At 41.3% G+C, this 17,543-nt stretch overlaps 1 pseudogene; it reads left to right on the top strand.

Moving 5' to 3' along the window:
- Nucleotides 1–10,777: 10,777 nt before the first annotated feature.
- On the top strand, nucleotides 10,778–14,361 carry LOC133376362 (transcription factor Sp4-like; annotated as a pseudogene).
- Nucleotides 14,362–17,543: the final 3,182 nt, after the last annotated feature.

Below are 17,543 nucleotides of genomic sequence, written 5' to 3'. Positions count from 1 at the left end.
ACATGCTTTACATGCAGAGGTCCAAAATCCAATCTCTGGAAAAGACTATTGCCTGGAATCCTGAAGATCCAATGCTAGTTCATGTCATCAGTACTGAGCTAGATAGCACCAAGTGGCCTGTGTCTGTATAAGGCAGATTCCTTTGTTCCTAAAAGAGGAAAGAGACCCAAGGGCCACAGTGTCTCTGAAAGTTATTTACATATTTTGTTTACAACATTTTTATATCACTTTATTGTAAAAAAAACCCCTCAAAGCGGTTTACAGAAGGAATAAAAAGAATAAAATTATTGCCAAAACAGTTAAAAACTATTTAAAAACATTCAAAATAATAAAACCAGCAATGAGTTAAAAACAGATAAAAAGCATAATAGATTCTACATGACTGGGTAGGCTTGCCTAAACAAAAAATCTTTTTAGCAAGTGTCGAAAAGAGTATAATGAGCGTGCCTGCCTAATGTCAATAGGCAGGGAGTTCCAAAGTATAGGTGCTGCCACACTAAAGGATCCACTTCTTATAAGAGCTGAACAAGAACTATGCGTAACGCGTAACATAGAAAGCACACCTTGAACTTGGCCTGGTAGCAAATCGACATCCAGTGCAGATTTCAGAGCAGAGATATTGTGCTGTCAGGGTCTCACTCATGTCAGCAATCGTGCCGCAGCATTCTGCATTAACTGCAGCCCCCAGATCAGGTTGTGCTGCATGGGGATTTCTTTGACCTTGGCTGACTGGCTGCCAGGATTTTTTATTTTTGGTTTTCAGTTAGGAACCCTGACTGGTTGCGGGATGATGAATTTCCTGCCTTACTCATAGAAATCTTGTTGTGGTTGGTATGGTACTGCATTTAGGGAATCATCACTGTCTTTTGATTTTCTTTTCTATTTGCATTTCATTTACCTCTGACCTCACTCCCTTACATCCATAAAAGCAATAACAGTGGTTCCATATGCTCAGCTCAACCCCCTTAAACCCACTGATGATGCACCTTGTTGTTTGCATAATGGTTTGTTTCTTGCTCAATAGTGGCAACCCTACTGTGGACAAGTGTTTGTCTGTTGACAAATCCAGTATCCTAGCTGATGGGAGAGTGGCATATTCCAAATTATGTTCATATGAGCATTTTGATGTATACTAATTGAGGGGTCCTGCCAGATTTTCCAAGGAGGCATAATTAGCTGATGAGAGGCAGTGCTGTTCTTTGGGGCAAAAATAAAAATCAAGTATTTTGGGGATGGTCTCAGAGTAATAATAGATCCCAGTTCTTCCATCCAGGATAAATGGAAAACAAGTTTCACATAGTCTCATATGTGTTACTTACGATCTAAAACTCATGATATGAAACTCAGAATGAACCTCAAACATGCACTGAAACATTTGGTTTGGCTTAGCTTTGACATGACATCTGTACACTGTTAGCATTTCAAGTTGACCAACTTTTGTGCAACAGCCTGATCCTGCATAGACTGTATAGGTGGCTAGAGAGATAAAAAACTATTTGATCGAAGCCCTCACCATCTGAAACCATTTTTATAACCCACATACAATGTTTTGCTAAGCCAGGCTGTCATTCCTAAGGCTCTTCTTGTGAACGGCTTATACTATACAAATGATACAAAGCAGCGCAGTTTGCAATGGAAATTACCTTCTTTCTAGTAGTCCATGCTTTGTGTTCCTGTCCTGTCTTCTATTTAAGTGAACAATTCTGGCAGTTTATATCAGGTTCGTTTTGTTGTGGCATTGCAGACTGAATACACACACATCACATCCAAATTCATTGTGCCAACACTGCATAAGAATTCTTGAATATAGGCCTGTTTAAATGAGCATTCCCCTGACCTGAACCTAATTGCTTTAACTCTTTTAATTGTTTTAACTGTTATAATTATTGTGCTGTTTTAATGGGCTTTTAAAACACGTTAATTGTGGGTGTTTATGTTGATGCTTTGATGGAATGGTCTTACTGTGTATTTTGATATGTATTTACATGTTGTTGTAATTGGTTTTATGCTTGTAAACTGCTTAGAAGCCACAATTAGGCGGCATATAAATAAATAAATAATTCATGGATCAGTGCAGGGTGGTGCCTATGGTGAGGCTGAGCTATCCCAACATCTGTACCCACATCGCCAGCGCTGTAGTTCTTCCATATTTCAGCGGATAATACTTGTGGTGACCTCCTTGGAAGAACTGAGCAGCTTGTACTCTCCCCTGCCCCTTGCCAGCTGGGCAGTGCCAGTGCAGAGTCATCTCTTGCCGAGAAAACCACAGTATTGAGGTAGAAATAGATTAACAATGTACAGAATGTTTAGAAACATGAACTGCTCCTCTTGTGCCATGTAGCACCATACTGTGTAACATCATTATAGAACACATGCAGAATCCTGCACTGGTCTGATAATAAGTTGCCTAGCCTTGTTGGTTATTGTCCAATGAGCTATGTGAACTGGCCTGGAGTGTTTGCACCTTGTGTTGGGCCAGAGGGACAGGCTGGGAATCCTTTTGGTGTACCGCCCACCTTGCTGCCCAATGGCTTCCCTAACTGAGCTGGCGGAAGTGGTCTCGGATATATTGTTGAGGTCCCCCAGACTAATAGTACTGGGGGATTTCAACATTCATGCCGAGACCACTTTGTCTGGCGCGGCTCAGGACTTCATGGCTTCCATGACAGCCATGGGGCTGTCTCAATATGTTAGTGGTCCAACACATGTATCGGGGCACACTCTAGACCTTGTTTTTGCTACTGAGCATGGGGAAAGTGATCTGGATGTGGGGAGTTTTACAACACTCCCTTTGTCATGGACAGACCACTGCTTGCTGAAGTTTAGACTTTCAGTAACCTCTTCCCTCTGCAAGGGTGGGGGACCTATTAAAATGGTCCGCCCCCGGAGACTAATGGATCCTGAAGGTTTTCAAAGGGCTCTGGGGGATTTTCCGGCTGATAGGACTGGCGCTCCTGCTGAAGCCCTGGTCGCTCTGTGGAATACGGAGATGACCTGGGCTGTAAACACGATCGCTCCTGCACGCCCTCTCCTGTGTAGAGCTCATACAGCTCCATGGTATACTCCGGAGCTGAGAGCGATGAAGCAAGATAGGAGGAGGCTTGAGCGGAAATGGAGACGAACTCCCGACGGATACAATTATGCGCTGGTTAGTGCTTCGACTAAGCTCTATGTAGGAGCAGTGAAGGCAGCTAAAAAACATCATTTTGCTGCCATTATTAAATCATCTCTTTGCCGCCCAGCGGAGCTCTTTCGAGTTGTCCGGGGGCTTCTCCTTTCAAACCCTCCGGACACGGTGGAATCATTGGAGGCCCGCTGTAATCAGTTTGCTGATCACTTCCAGAATAAGGTCTCATGTATCCGCCAGGACCTAGACTCTCAAGTTATAGCAGTAGATCCTAGTGAGATGTCCGGAGCACACTCTTGTCCTGTTTTGTTGGATGAGCTTCAGTTGGTTCAACTCGAGGACGTGAACAAGGTGCTTGGACAGGTACGTGCAACCACTTCGGTACTGGATCCTTGCCCCTCCTGGCTGATAAAAACTAGTAGGAATGGAACAGGTAGCTGGGCCAAGGAAGTGATAAATGCCTCTTTACGAGAGGGAGTGGTCCCGGGCTGTCTGAAAGAGGCAGTGGTGAGACCACTCCTGAAAAAGCCTTCCTTGGACCCAGACAATTTTAACAGCTACAGGCCAGTGGCGAATGTTCCATTCCTGGGCAAGGTCTTGGAACGGGTGGTTGCTGGCCAGCTCCAGGCGCTATTGGATGAAACTGATTATCTAGATCCATTTCAATCGGGTTTTAGGCCCGGTTTTGGCACTGAGACAGCCTTGGTCGCCCTGTACGATGACCTATGTCGGGAAAGAGACAGAGGGAGTGTAACTCTGTTGATTCTCCTTGATCTCTCAGCGGCTTTTGATACCATCGACCATGGTATCCTTCTGGAGAGGCTCGCGGAGTTGGGAGTTGGAGGTACTGCTTGGCAGTGGTTCCGCTCCTACTTGGCGGGTCGTCTCCAGAAGGTAGTGCTTGGGGAACATTGCTCGACACCGCGGGCTCTCCAATATGGGGTCCCGCAGGGGTCAGTTTTGTCCCCCCTGCTTTTTAATATCTACATGAAGCCGTTGGGAGAGGTCATCAGGAGTTTTGGAGTGCGTTGTCACTTCCGGGAAGGGTGAGACTTCCGGGAAGGGTGACTTAGCCTGTGCCTGCTTTTGAGACGGGCTCCTGCCTCAAAAGAAGCTTATTCAGATATATCAGTCAGATTTTTTTTTTTTTGACTGATTAAACTTCTCCCGGGTAGGGAGAAACGAAGAGATTAACCTCAAAGCCTATTTTTGTTGGGACGACCAGATCTCATTAATTTATGGGACGAGGTCCAGCCGACGAAGGTGGGACGGATTTTCAACAACAAGCTCTATCTGATAAAGCGAACATTCATCTTATCTTCTAAGAGAGAACGCACTAACAGGCAAGCACCCTTCTTTCTATATTTTTCTTTTACTTGACTTAAATTGTTGCTGTTTAAAAGAGATTTGCCAGATTGATCGGTTTTTGACATCTCACTGGGGAGCCATAACTTCTCTCTGCTACTCACTAATTAATAGCTTATCTCTGTTTTTGTTGCAAAAAGCTGTCCTGGATTTGCATTCTAAAGATATACACAGAAGAGGGATTTCTATTCTAGATTTTTATTTTGAAGAATATTATATTGTCTGAGACTACTCTCTTTTTGGTCTATTTTATTTTGACGAATCTGTTTCCTGACGACCGCCATTAATTGTTTCGATCCTGGGAACTGCATTTTGTTTACTTAAGCATGGAGAGATAAGGCTGTCTGCTCTGTTTATACTGTGATGTCACCAAGTTTGGAGTATTAACCCAATTGTTGCTGAAATAAGAAGTGGTTTTCCTATATTTTTCTTTTAAAATGGCAATTAAGAAAGTGGCTGAGAAGCTGGAAATAACTATGTTTCAGAAAATAATGGATGAGATTGAGATAACGAAACAAAACCTGCGACAGGGTTGTAAGGAGCTGAAAATTGAATTGAGTAAAATGAAGCAGGAGATTAAAGATATAGGGGTCCCTGTGAGAGAGGTGACCCTGGAAGGGGTCCCTGTGAGAGAGGAGACCCCGGAGATTGGAACAAACGTGGAACAGGAAAAAGATTTGGAGTCTATGGACTTTAGAAACAAAATCTATTGTTTGGAGACACAGGAGATTAAAGACATAGGGGTCCTTGTGAGAGAGGAGACCCTGGAGACTGGAACAGGGGTCCCTGTGAGAGAGGAGACCCTGGAGACTGGAATAGGGGTCCCTGTGAGAGAGGAGATCCCGGAGATTGGAACAAACGTGGAACAGGAACAAGATTTGGAGTCTATGGACTTTAGAAATAAAATCTATTGTTTGGAACTCAATGTTATCTCTGAAGAAATTAATGAAGATTCTAGAGATAAAGTTATCAATGGCATGGATAATCTTCTGGACTGGAATGATGTGATGGAGCCCAATATAGAGAAAATCTATGGAATTAACTGCAGCCATGTGACAATGGAAAAACTTTCAAGAGATGACCCAGTGTATTTTGAAAAAAAGAACAGAGATATGATTTTACAGCAGTATTTCAGCAACCTATTCAGAATGGATGGCAAGAAAATATTTGGGATAGAGGTAATTCCCATCAGACTCTTACTATATGACTATGGCTTTGACAGCAAGATTATTATGGAATACTGATAATGGAAGATTGGATACTGAAATTACTGGACTTAACAAGACTACTGAAGATGGAAGATGGAAAATGGAACTAATAGGGATAATAGAACAATGGCTACTGAAATTACTGAACCTAACAGATTCTGATGTGATGGATTAATTGAAATGTTTATTTTGACTATGGTTATGACAATAAGATTATCATAATTAGTAATGAGATGGATTAATCGATATGCTTATCTGGAAAAAAAATTGATAGATATATTTCTTAAAGAATTGAAACCTCTCTTTGACTTTTTGTGGAAAGAATAAAGTAATGTTTATGAGATTTGATGATTAAGTAAGATAACTACTGGAGGAAAGTGATTTTATAATATGACTTAAGAGACAGGATTGTTATATATTATAGACTTATAACTGATTTGATCTTTGACAAATGGGAAGTCAATATTTTACTCTTTATTTTTTATTTTTTTTTTTTATTTTTTTCTTTTTGTTTAACTATTTTTGATTTTGTTTTTTGTCTTTGAATGTTTTATGATTTTGTCTTGTATGTTTTATGAAAATCTGAATAAAAATTATTGAAAAAAAAAAAAAGGAGTTTTGGAGTGCGTTGTCATCAGTATGCTGATGACACGCAGCTCTACTTCTCCTTTTCATCTTCTTCAGGTGAGGCTGCCGATTTGCTGAACCGTTGCCTGGCCTCGACAATGGACTGGATGAGAGTTAACAAACTGAAGCTCAATCCAGACAAGACTGAGATGCTGTTGGTGGACGGGTTCTCTGATCGGATGGTGGATATATACCCTGTCCTGGACAGGGTTACACTCCCCCTAAAGGACCGGGTTCGTAGTCTGGGAGTCTTTTTAGACTCTTCCCTCTCACTTGAGGCTCAAGTAGCCTCGGTGGTTAGGAATGCGTTTTACCAACTTCGGTTGGTAGCCCAGCTACGTCCCTATTTGAGTAAAGAGGACCTTACATCAGTGGTACATGCTCTGGTAACCTCACGTTTGGATTACTGTAATGCGCTTTACGTAGGGCTACCTTTGAAGACAGTTCGGAAGCTACAACTAGTGCAAAATGCGGCGGCCAGATTGCTGACAAGGACCAAGCGGTCCGAGCATATAACACCTGTTCTGGCCAGCTTGCACTGGTTGCCAATATGTTTCCGGGCTAGATTCAAAGTGTTGGTATTAACCTATAAAGCCTTATACGGTGCGGGACCACGATACCTTGCGGAACGCCTCTTCCGATATGAACCGGCCCGTGCACTACGTTCTGCTACGAAGGCCCTCCTCCGGGTTCCAACTCACAGGGAGGCCCGGAGGGTGATGACAAGATCTAGGGCCTTCTCAGTGGTGGCCCCCGAACTATAGAACAGTCTCCCTGAGGAAGTACGCCTGGCGCCGACTCTGCTCTCCTTCCGGCGCCAGGTCAAAACCTTCCTATTCTCTGAAGCATTTTAAGTTACACTGATTTAATTTTAAAAATGTTTATTGTATTGGATTGCTGATTGTATTTTAGTATTATTTTGTTATTCATTGTATTTTTATGCTATTTTATGTTCACCGCCCAGAGAGCTATTGCTAGTCGGGCGGTATATAAATTTAATAAATAAATAAATAAATAGATGTCAAACAGGAGTTATGGGAGACTACGGTTGTAAAATAAGCGGCTGGAGAAGGGGAGAACCTGCAGCCCTTGGCCTAATTTCATGTGGTATCAAGGAGAGGGGAAAGGGGGAGGAAAGGGGGTGGTAGAATGAGGGGGGAAGTGGCAGCAGAAAGAGAGGGTGGCAGACAGACAGAAGAAGCAGAAGAAGTGGTAGCATTGAAAGGGATGCTCAGCCCAATTTTAGATCTGGCCTTGCCCATTGTCAACTCCAGCACTGCCCCTCTCCTCCCACGTCTGGTATGCAGACCTTACAGATTATCTCCAACGGAATGAATTCCTTGGCAGAAAACGGTTCCCCATTTCTGTTTTTATTTATTTATTTATTATTATTACTATTATTGTTGTTGTTGTTATTTCCATTTATAGACCTCTTACTATCTAAAAGATCTCAGATCGGTTTACAATTGAATACACAAGGTACAATAAAAAAATCAAATTAATTTACAAAGCAAAATACATAAACAATATCCATAAACATATACATAAAAATCAGAATTCACCAAGGGAAGCCCGTAATCCGCCCTCCCCAGTCAAGTGTCAGAAAACTGAAATTATGTTGACCATGGAGGAGGGTGACCAGTGGCGTCACTAGGGTTGGTGTCACCCGGTGCGGTAACTCATGGTGTCACCCCCATGGACGTCCTCCTGTACCAGACCATACAGAATCCTTAGTAGTGTTTTTTGTACTAATGTTACTCGTAAATCGTGATTCCCGTATATCACTGAATGTAATGGCAATAGTAGTGACATAAACAACTAGCAAAATTAAAATTACACCTTTAAATTACAATATCATATGCACAGCTCAAATTCTTGCTCTTATTACTAATGGGAGTTAATTATCTTGCATATGCCCATAGTAAATTTTCAGATACTTTCAGACCCTCAGCAATTTTCAAGTGGTCTATGTAGAAGAAAGGTTTGGGAACCCCTCATCTAAGACATCTGCTTATGTCCCTATGCTGCTCCCACCCCTCATTTAGGTGCCTGGGATGCATGTGTGTGGACACACCTCCTTACAATTATGGAAAGTGATTCTTAATAATAAGTCTCCAGACACAAAGTTACATAGGTATTTATCAGTTGTTTAGTAGAAAATTCAGAGCTGCAGGGTCCCTTCATGATAGTTACAGCCACGTACACCCTTTTTTTGCTCCTGGATTAAGAATGAGATCTTTGTTAATGCATTCTCTCACAACAACAAACATCTCTAGGAGCCAATCAGCATGAAAATGGAGAGTGTTAGTAACTGAGAAGAGTCTTCTCAGTGGCTGACTCACCTCCTTTCACTCTGATTGGCTCCAATCAGCAGGAAAGGCAAGGAAGCCTATTAGAAGACTCTTCTCAGTGACTAACACACTCCCTTTTCATGCTGACTGTAGGATGCTTGGAGACATAGGGACCCTGCTCCCAAAAATGCAGAGGAACTAAGATCCCCTGGGCGACTACCCTCCTGGTGCTTATGGACACGACCGTAATATATTTCGTGACGTGCAAGTTCGATATTATTTATTAAGTGTGTTTAGGATTACACTGATGGCATTCCCAAATATGTACTTTCACACAGGCTTTGGTTTTCCATAACACAATGTTTGTCCAAGCCTCCACACTTGGGGAGGGGGCACTACTTGCACACCCCTTCCATAAGCACATCAAAGTTGGACACACACCTGAACCAAGACCCAGACAAAAGGGCACTCAAAACAAAAAGGTAATTACAGTGGCTGAGTAGATCTTGTACAGTGGTTATACTGACTGGGCAGCCACTGTCCTTCACATTTTACAAAATACTTTTTCCTATACAAAGATTAAATTTCTGTGTATGAAAAAGTAATATATGAAGTGGTCTCAATAGTGAGAAAAGTAAACAAGTGAATGGTGATCCAAATGTTTTTCATTCTCACGTTATGAAGCTAGCTGCCAGATGATGTATCACCTTCGCTACGCATGCAGCATAGACTGAAAAAACAGCACCCAAGCCACCATTCAATACGTGCACGTGTTCTTTCCACATGAATCTACAGGTCTCAAAAAGTAATGTGTGACAAAGTCCTCAAACACCTTATAACATGCCTCAAACATGGTCTCTTGTTCTACCAGCATGCCTTCACACCATCACTTTGCCAAAACATAAGGATAGGTAAATTGCTTTTAGGGAGGTTCACAATTATGATTTCCTATTTATTTAATCTAAAAATATTTAAAATACATAAAAACAGCCAGGGGAAGATATTGGAGAAATATAAAATAAATACAAATTAAAAAGGGGGGGAGGTGAAGAGACCTTAAATGTGCTACTCACCATCTCTCAGCCTATCCTCCCCTCAGGATGAAAACAATGGAGAACCATGACCACCCCCAGGAAGAAGGGCACACTTAAAATGTAGAGAAAAAAATCATCTACAACCATAGTGTGAAATCAAATACTTATTGGGACACAGTATGAACAAATATTTATATAAACATGACTCTCAAATATGTTTATGAATTACACAATCTTTAAATATATTTATAGTGCAATCCGATATTTGTTTACTCAGAAGCAAATCCCAATGTATTCAACGGGGCTTACTCAAACTGGGAAGTGTGCAGAGAACTGCAGCCTCAGGTGATAAGGAACTTGTTCTTTCAACTTGTTATTTTAAGTTGAGACCTTATCCAAGTCTGAGTCTGTGTTGAGATTGCTTTTTAATGTTTTTAAGCCTTTTTTTTAAAAAAAATGTTTTTTTAAAGCTTTTAAAAATATTTTCAAAGATGTTTTAATATATTTTAAAGTCTGTTTTTATGATGTTTTAAAGTGCTTTTAGTGCTTTTGTTTGCCGCCCTGGGCTCCTACTGGGAGGAAGGGCGGGATATAAATCAAATAATAAATAAATAAACTTCATTCACCCAACCCAAAATTCAGAATCATGCCTCTTTAGGCTATTTTCCAACTGTTTATTCTTGCTTTATGGTTATTGGATTTTAAATGGCTTTATTTCTTGTTGTGAGCTGCCTTGGTTTCCAACCCTACCTCACAGGGTTGTTGGAAAGACTACACACACACACACTGCAGATGTATGCATTGTAATCCCTGAAGTTTCTTACTGCCCAGAGACTGGGTATGCGCAACACTGTGTTGACAATGTAGGTGGAGTAGATCCACCTGTAATGAAGCTATTGTGTGATTCACCATGTGCCCAGTTTGTGATTCATGTGCTACATGTGTGTAAAGTTACAAACAAGGTTCATGGTAAAGCAGCCACATGACTGTTTCACTCTACATGAACCTACCAAAACTCATATTTCTCAGTATGTCTGTTTGATTGTGTAAACTGACTCTTAATAACGGATCCTCTTGACATACTTCTCTTTCACACAATACTTTCTTACCTTCTTTTCCAAGTGTATGCTTCCAGAAGGGGGCCTTATATTGCAAAAAGGTAAGTCAGATTTGATTTTTCTGTGTGCACAGTTGGCACACCAGCTTCTGCACATTCCTGTTTTTTAGGGAGCAATCCAACTGCTGGGCAGCTAGCAGAGGAGGGACAGGCAGAGGAAGAGCCATCAGAAAGCTCTGCGGGATCGTCCTCCTGTTTGGGAACCGCTGGCCTAGCTGAACGCCAGTTCTGTCGGGAGCTGTGGGTACAAGCCATCTGGAAGGTGCTGGCTTTGGCCAACAGGCTTCCCGGGGAATAAGCACTCCCCGTAGGCCTGAATGGGATTTAAAGAACTTTTGTTTTTACTCTGCCAACAATATTCTCCTCACGGAGATACAATCCCCAGAGGAGGGGCTGACTTTTAAACCACTATGGCCACTGGAGCTCTGTCAGGGTAATAGGAGTCTCCTCTCAGCACCCTTCACAAACTACATTTCCCAGAATTATGTGGGAGAAGTCATGACTGTTTAAAGTGGAGTAAATGCTTGGTGTGGGTGTGACCACCTAATTAGCCAAGCCAAACAGCTGTGAGTCTGGCTTTTAGAACACTGACAGTTGGTTCTTACTGAGCATGCCCAGGCTTATCACTGACTCCAATGTTAAATTTCTTAAATTAATTTGAAATCAGCCAGGCATTTTTTTTTACATTTAAACTGCAGAAGATGAAGGTCAGAGTATGGGGCAAGGTCAGTAATAGGATTACAAGTATGCTGTGAACATGGCTGATTTTTAATTTAATTTCAATAAGACCACTTACAGAAAAAAGTCTGGTTTCCCCCCCTCTTTTTACACTTTGAACTCTCAATTCTCTCCGGGTGTTTTGTGTATCACCATGAAAATGCAGAGGGTTGTTAAGCAAGTGTTTCTGAGTTCAGGACCGTAGGTTTTGTAAGGTTTTGTTTTGAAACAAGCTTCTTAGAAGCAGCAGAATGGCATGGAGGGTATTTTCCATTTAACACTGAGGCATGCGAAAAATCCATGCTGGCTACAGTATACGGCCACTCTCATGGCTGTATAATCATATTTCTACAAATGTTTATGAGTTGTTACTCTGCTGGATTTTATTATGTTGTATATACAGGGAAATAATAGCATCTTCAGTATTTGATTTGGAGTTCCATTAAAATAAATTTTCCTTTGGTTTCAATGCTTGTTTTCAGCTTAATCTTTTGATTTTGATTGGAATTGGAGCCTAGTAACCACATATTATGCCTTCACAGCTTGAAAAGGCTCAGGGCCGTAGCTCAGTGGTAGAGCATCTGCCTTGCATGCAGGTCGTCCCAGGTTCGATCCCCGGCATCTCCAGGTAGGACTCGAAGAGACCCTTGCCTGCAACCCTGGAGAGCTGCTGCCAATCAGCTGGATGGACCAACGGTCTAGTTCAGTATATGGCAGTTTCCTATGTTCTTTAAAGAAAAATAAAGCGTCAAGGAGAGGTTGATGCCTTTCATTCTGTGATCTGCCCTCAGTTAAGAAGACCTTTAATTTAATAGGCCTGATGGGCTTAAACAGCTATACTAGGCCTGTATCTAACTTTTCTTGTTGGGGTACTATATCTGAGTGGGGAATTCCAGCAATTCTTGGAGGATGTGGATTTTCTATACCCATATCAGTTAGGTAAGAACTGAACTGCCTAGCTGAGGATCTTTGTATAGAATTGGGCAGGAAAAGTGTGACTGCTCATATTTAAAGAAGAAGAAAAAAGTATCCCCTTTCTGGGTGTTCGCGCGCCAGCCCCCGTGGGCCGGGTTTCAAACCACGTTTTTCAGGACTCCCCTTTCTGCAGTAATAATATGGACTGCGGGCTTTCGGATAGAGTAAGAATGAAGGACAGGGTGCTGATCAAAAGAAGGAGGAAGCTATTCCCTCGGAGGGGGAGAAACCTCCTGAGGCTGAAAACAACAACAATAAGAAAAGCAAAAGTGGAGCCTCTCAAGATTCTCAGCCTTCTCCTCTGGCTTTGCTGGCAGCAACTTGCAGCAAAATAGGGACTCCTGGTGAGAATCAAGCAACTGGACAACAGATTATTATAGATCCAGGTCAAGGTTTGAAACAGCTTCAGAATCAGCCACAACAGTTAGAATTAGTAACAACCCATCTTGCTGGAAATGCTTGGCAGCTTGTTGCCCCTGCTGCTGCTCCTACTTCAAAAGAAAACAACATCCAGCAAGCATCTTCTGCTGCTTCAAGCGCAGCAAGTCCCTCCAAGTAGCAACAATGGAAATGCATCCCCTTCAAAAACAAAATCAAGTAATTCTTCTGGAGTAACTCCAGGACAGTTTCAAGTCATTCAAGTGCAGAATCCAGGGGGTAATGTTCAGTACCAAGTGATTCCACAGATTCAGACAATAGAAGGTCAACAAATTCAGATCAATCCTGGTAATACCACAGCTCTGCCAGATTTACAGGGTCCAATTCAGCTCATCCCTGCAGGGAATAATCAAGCTATTATTACAACCACAAATAGGACAGCTTCTGGGAACATTATTGCTCAGAATTTGGCAAATCAAACAGTGCCAGTCCAGATTAGGCCTGGTGTTTCTATTCCATTGCAGCTGCCCATTGCTGGCACTCAGACACAAGTTGTAACTTCACTGCTTACTGCTTATTGCTTACTGCTGGTAGTACTTCTGGACAGGTCCCCCTGCTCACTGATAGTGGAGTGTCCAATGGAAATCAGCTACTATCCATACCTGTCACAACAGCTTCTGTTAGTACAATGCCAGATTCTCCTCCTTCCTCTTCCACTTGCACAACTACTGCCTCCACATTGCTAACAAGCAGTGAAACTTTAGTAAGTACAGCAGAAACAGGCCAGTATGCAAGCACAACAAGCAGTTCTGAGCCTAGTACCAAAGAACCTCAAACAACCACATCAGAAACAGAAGCTCAGAGTTCTAGTCAGCTTCAGTATAATGGACTCCAAAATGTGCAGTATCAAACAAATTCATTGCAGCAAGTGCAAATAGTAGGTCAGCCAATTCTGCAGCAGATACAGATCCAACAGCCACAACAGCAAATCATTCAGGCTATTTCTCCACAATCTTTTCAGCTTCAGTCAGGACAAACTATTCAGACAATTCAGCAGCAGCCTTTGCAAAATGTTCAGCTACAAGCAATGAGTCCAACTCAAGTGCTCATAAGAGCACCAACATTAACTCCATCAGGACAAATCAGCTGGCAGACAGTACAGGTCCAGAATCGTCAAAGCCTTTCAAATCTTCAACTTCAAAATGCTGGATTACCCCAGCAACTAACCATTACCCCTGTATCTTCAAGTGGTGGTACTATAGCTCAAATTGCACCAGTAGCTGTTGCTGGAACACCAATAACGCTAAATGCTGCCCAGATTGCATCAGTGCCTAATCTTCAAACAGTAAGTGTAGCCAACTTGGGTGCTGCAGGTGTTCAAGTTCAAGGAGTTCCAGTCACCATTACAAGTGTTGCAGGAGCCTGGAAAACACTGTGCAAACTGACTGCTTATTTGATTCTCCGAGGAAAAGTTACAGACCTTTCTATTAAACCAGCAGAACAGGAACATAAATTATATTAGGTTAGGTTTTATTATTCTGGTTTGAGATTTTAAATGTTTTAATGTATTTGGATGTTTTATTTTGTACATCGCCCAGAGTGGCTGGATAACCAGCCAGATGGGCGACTAATAAATTCAATAAATAAATAAATAAAGAGATGACTGAAATTTGGGGACACTGCTTTGACGCAATCAGCTGGCTACCAGAAGGTAGCATTGAGTGGCTGCTGCTCTGTTTTGACCTGTGGAGTGTCTTGTGGCCCCAACATGTCCCTGTTGCTTTTTAAGACCTATATGCAACTGCAGAGAGAGATAATTCAGTATGGAGTATGGTGTCAACAACAGGGTTATTCTAATGTGTGGCTAGATATATTTTGTGCAGTGTCAAAAAAATGTGCAGTGTGAAGTAAGTTTCTGTGAAGTTGGGCATATGGAATTTCATAAGGAGCTAAGGAGCTTCTAAAAAAGAAATAGAAAAGATAAAAGGAAATAGAAAATGAGTTAAATATTGGTTCCTTTAAAAATCATAATCTTATATTAATAGTACATCATTGGACTAATTACTTTATTTATTTATTTATTATTTATTTAAATATTTCTATCCTGCCCTTCTACCCTATAATAGGGCACTTAGGGCGGCTTACAAAAATAAAATCAAACATGTACATAATAAAATTGTAAATGCTTTAAAAGAAATGGGGGTGCCACAGCATCTGGTTGTCATGATGTGCAACCTATACTCTGCACAAGAGGCTACTGTAAGGACAGAATATGGAGAAACCGATTGGTTCCCCATTGGAAAGGGTGTGAGACGGGGGTGTATTTTTTCACCCTGTTTATTTAATCTGTACGCAGAACATATCATACGGAAAGCAGGATTGGACCAAGATGAAGGAGGTGTGAAAATTGGAGGGAGAAATATCAGTAATTTAAGATATGCAGACGATACCATACTACTAGCAGAAACCAGTAATGATTTGAAACGAATGCTGATGAAAGTTAAAGAAGAAAGCACAAAGGACTACAGCTGAACGTCAAAAAGACTAAGACAACAGAAGATTTATGCAACTTTAGAGTTGACAATGAGGACATTGAACTTGTCAAGGATTATCAATACCTCGGCACAATCATTAACCAAAATGGAGACAATAGTCAAGAAATCAGAAGAAGGCTATTTTATTTATTTATTTATTTATTAAATTTATATACCGCCCGACTAGCAATAGCTCTCTGGGCGGTGAACATACCGCTAGGACTGGGGAGGGCAACTGTGAGAGAACTAGAAAAGTTCCTCAACTGTAAAGATGTATCACTGAACACTATAGTCAGGATCATTCAGACCATGGTATTTCCGATCTCTATGTATGGATGTGAAAGTTGGACAGTGAAAAAAGCTGATAAGAGAAAAATCAACTCATTTGAAATGTGGTGTTGGAGGAGAGCTTTGAGCGTACCATGGACAGCGAAAAAGACCAATAATTGGGTGTTAGAACAAATTAAACTAGAACTGTCACTAGAAGCTAAAATGATGAAACTGAGGTTATCATACTTTGGACACATAATGAGAAGACATGATTCATTAGAAAAGATAACAATGCTTGGAAAAACAGAAGGAAGTAGAAAAAGAGGAAGGCCAAACAAGAGATGGATTGATTCCATAAAGGAAGCCACAGACCTGAACTTACAAGATCTGAACAGGGTGGTTCATGACAGATGCTGTTGCAGGTCACTGATTCATACGGTCGCCATAAGTCGTAGTCAACTTGGAGGCACATAACAACAACAAAATCACAAAAACATTAAAATAAATTAAAATACAATTAAAATACATAAAGTACAACACACACATATATAGGGGGTGGTACTAAAGGGACTACAAAGGTAAAATTTAATGTAGAAGGCATAAAATCAGTGTCAGGTTCTTGACTAGTTTGGTGTTGGGCAGCGTGCTGGCTGCTTGTGCTGCAGGGAAGGAAGGCTTAAAATAAACCTTGGGCAGGTGTATTTTACTAAACCAGGGGTTTCCAAGCTGTGGTCTGTGGACCACCAGTGGTCCGCAAGCTTCATTCAGGTGGTCCGTGGCATGTCTGTGGATTTGCAGGTGAAGACGGGATATGGCACATCCATTGCATGAAATAGTTGTATTGGTTTTAACTGTGTTTTAATCACTTTTTTATTTCATATATTGTATTTTATTGTATTACAATTTGCTTTCTGTGGAATACAATAAAATACAGTATATAGGAAATCACACAGCATCTAGTTCAGTGCATTAGAATTGCTACAACAGGCAGAAAAGTAATTGAATGCTCTGCCAAGGCTCTTAGCAATTTTCATGTGCCCCATGAGACAAAAAAGTTTAGGAACCACTCTAGTAATTGATATACAGGTCTAAAGAAAACACTAGCTTTTGTTCCTTTTCAAATTCTTATTAGAAGCAACGAGACATTCTCTGAGGATATGGAGGATTTTAGGGATGAGCTGCGTGAGAACAAAAAAGCCCAGCAGCTTAATCAGACAAGACGGAGCTGATTATGGTGGGCCACCTTGAAGCTGGCAGAGCTGTAGAGTTGTATCCATTGGTGTCTCTCCGCTGACATATGGCACTTTGCTCCTGTAGAGGCTTCAATCAGTGGAACGAGGAGGAAATCCATTTTTGTATTATCCCCTTCCTCTCAGGAGTGCTCCCCCCAACCACCTTCCACGCTACACCAGAGTCCCCCAACACTCTGGAGCAGATTAAGCGCTGCAGGTAGAAATTGGCAAACATCAATTCCTTGTTCCATCTTCAAATCTTCTTAAGACCACCAGAGACTGTTGAAATTTGGGGGCACTGCTTTGCAGTAGTCAGTTTACCAGAAGGTAGCTCTTAGTTCCATCATCCTGATCCTCCGCAGGATTTGTGTCTTCTGTAAGCGGACAAACAACATTGGATCCAACCCCAAGATTTTGCTGCCATTGATGTGATTAAATTTGTTTGGTTTTGATTTGGTATTTGTATGCAGCTTTTCCAACAACCAAGTTGAGCTCAAATAATACATAATATGGTAATTTATTTGTATTTCTGCACTTCTACTGAAAGTACTCAGAGCCGTGTACGACATAATCATAAAACCATGTAATATAATACGTATAAATAAAACACAATTTCTAAAGCAGTAACAAATAACATACAATAGCAGAATATATACATTTAATCTGGC

Source organism: Rhineura floridana, chromosome 1 (genome assembly GCF_030035675.1).
Source record: "Rhineura floridana isolate rRhiFlo1 chromosome 1, rRhiFlo1.hap2, whole genome shotgun sequence".
Taxonomy (NCBI): domain Eukaryota; kingdom Metazoa; phylum Chordata; class Lepidosauria; order Squamata; family Rhineuridae; genus Rhineura; species Rhineura floridana.
The sequence above is the reverse complement of the archived record's forward strand: the minus strand, read 5'-3'. Positions and strand labels throughout refer to the sequence as shown.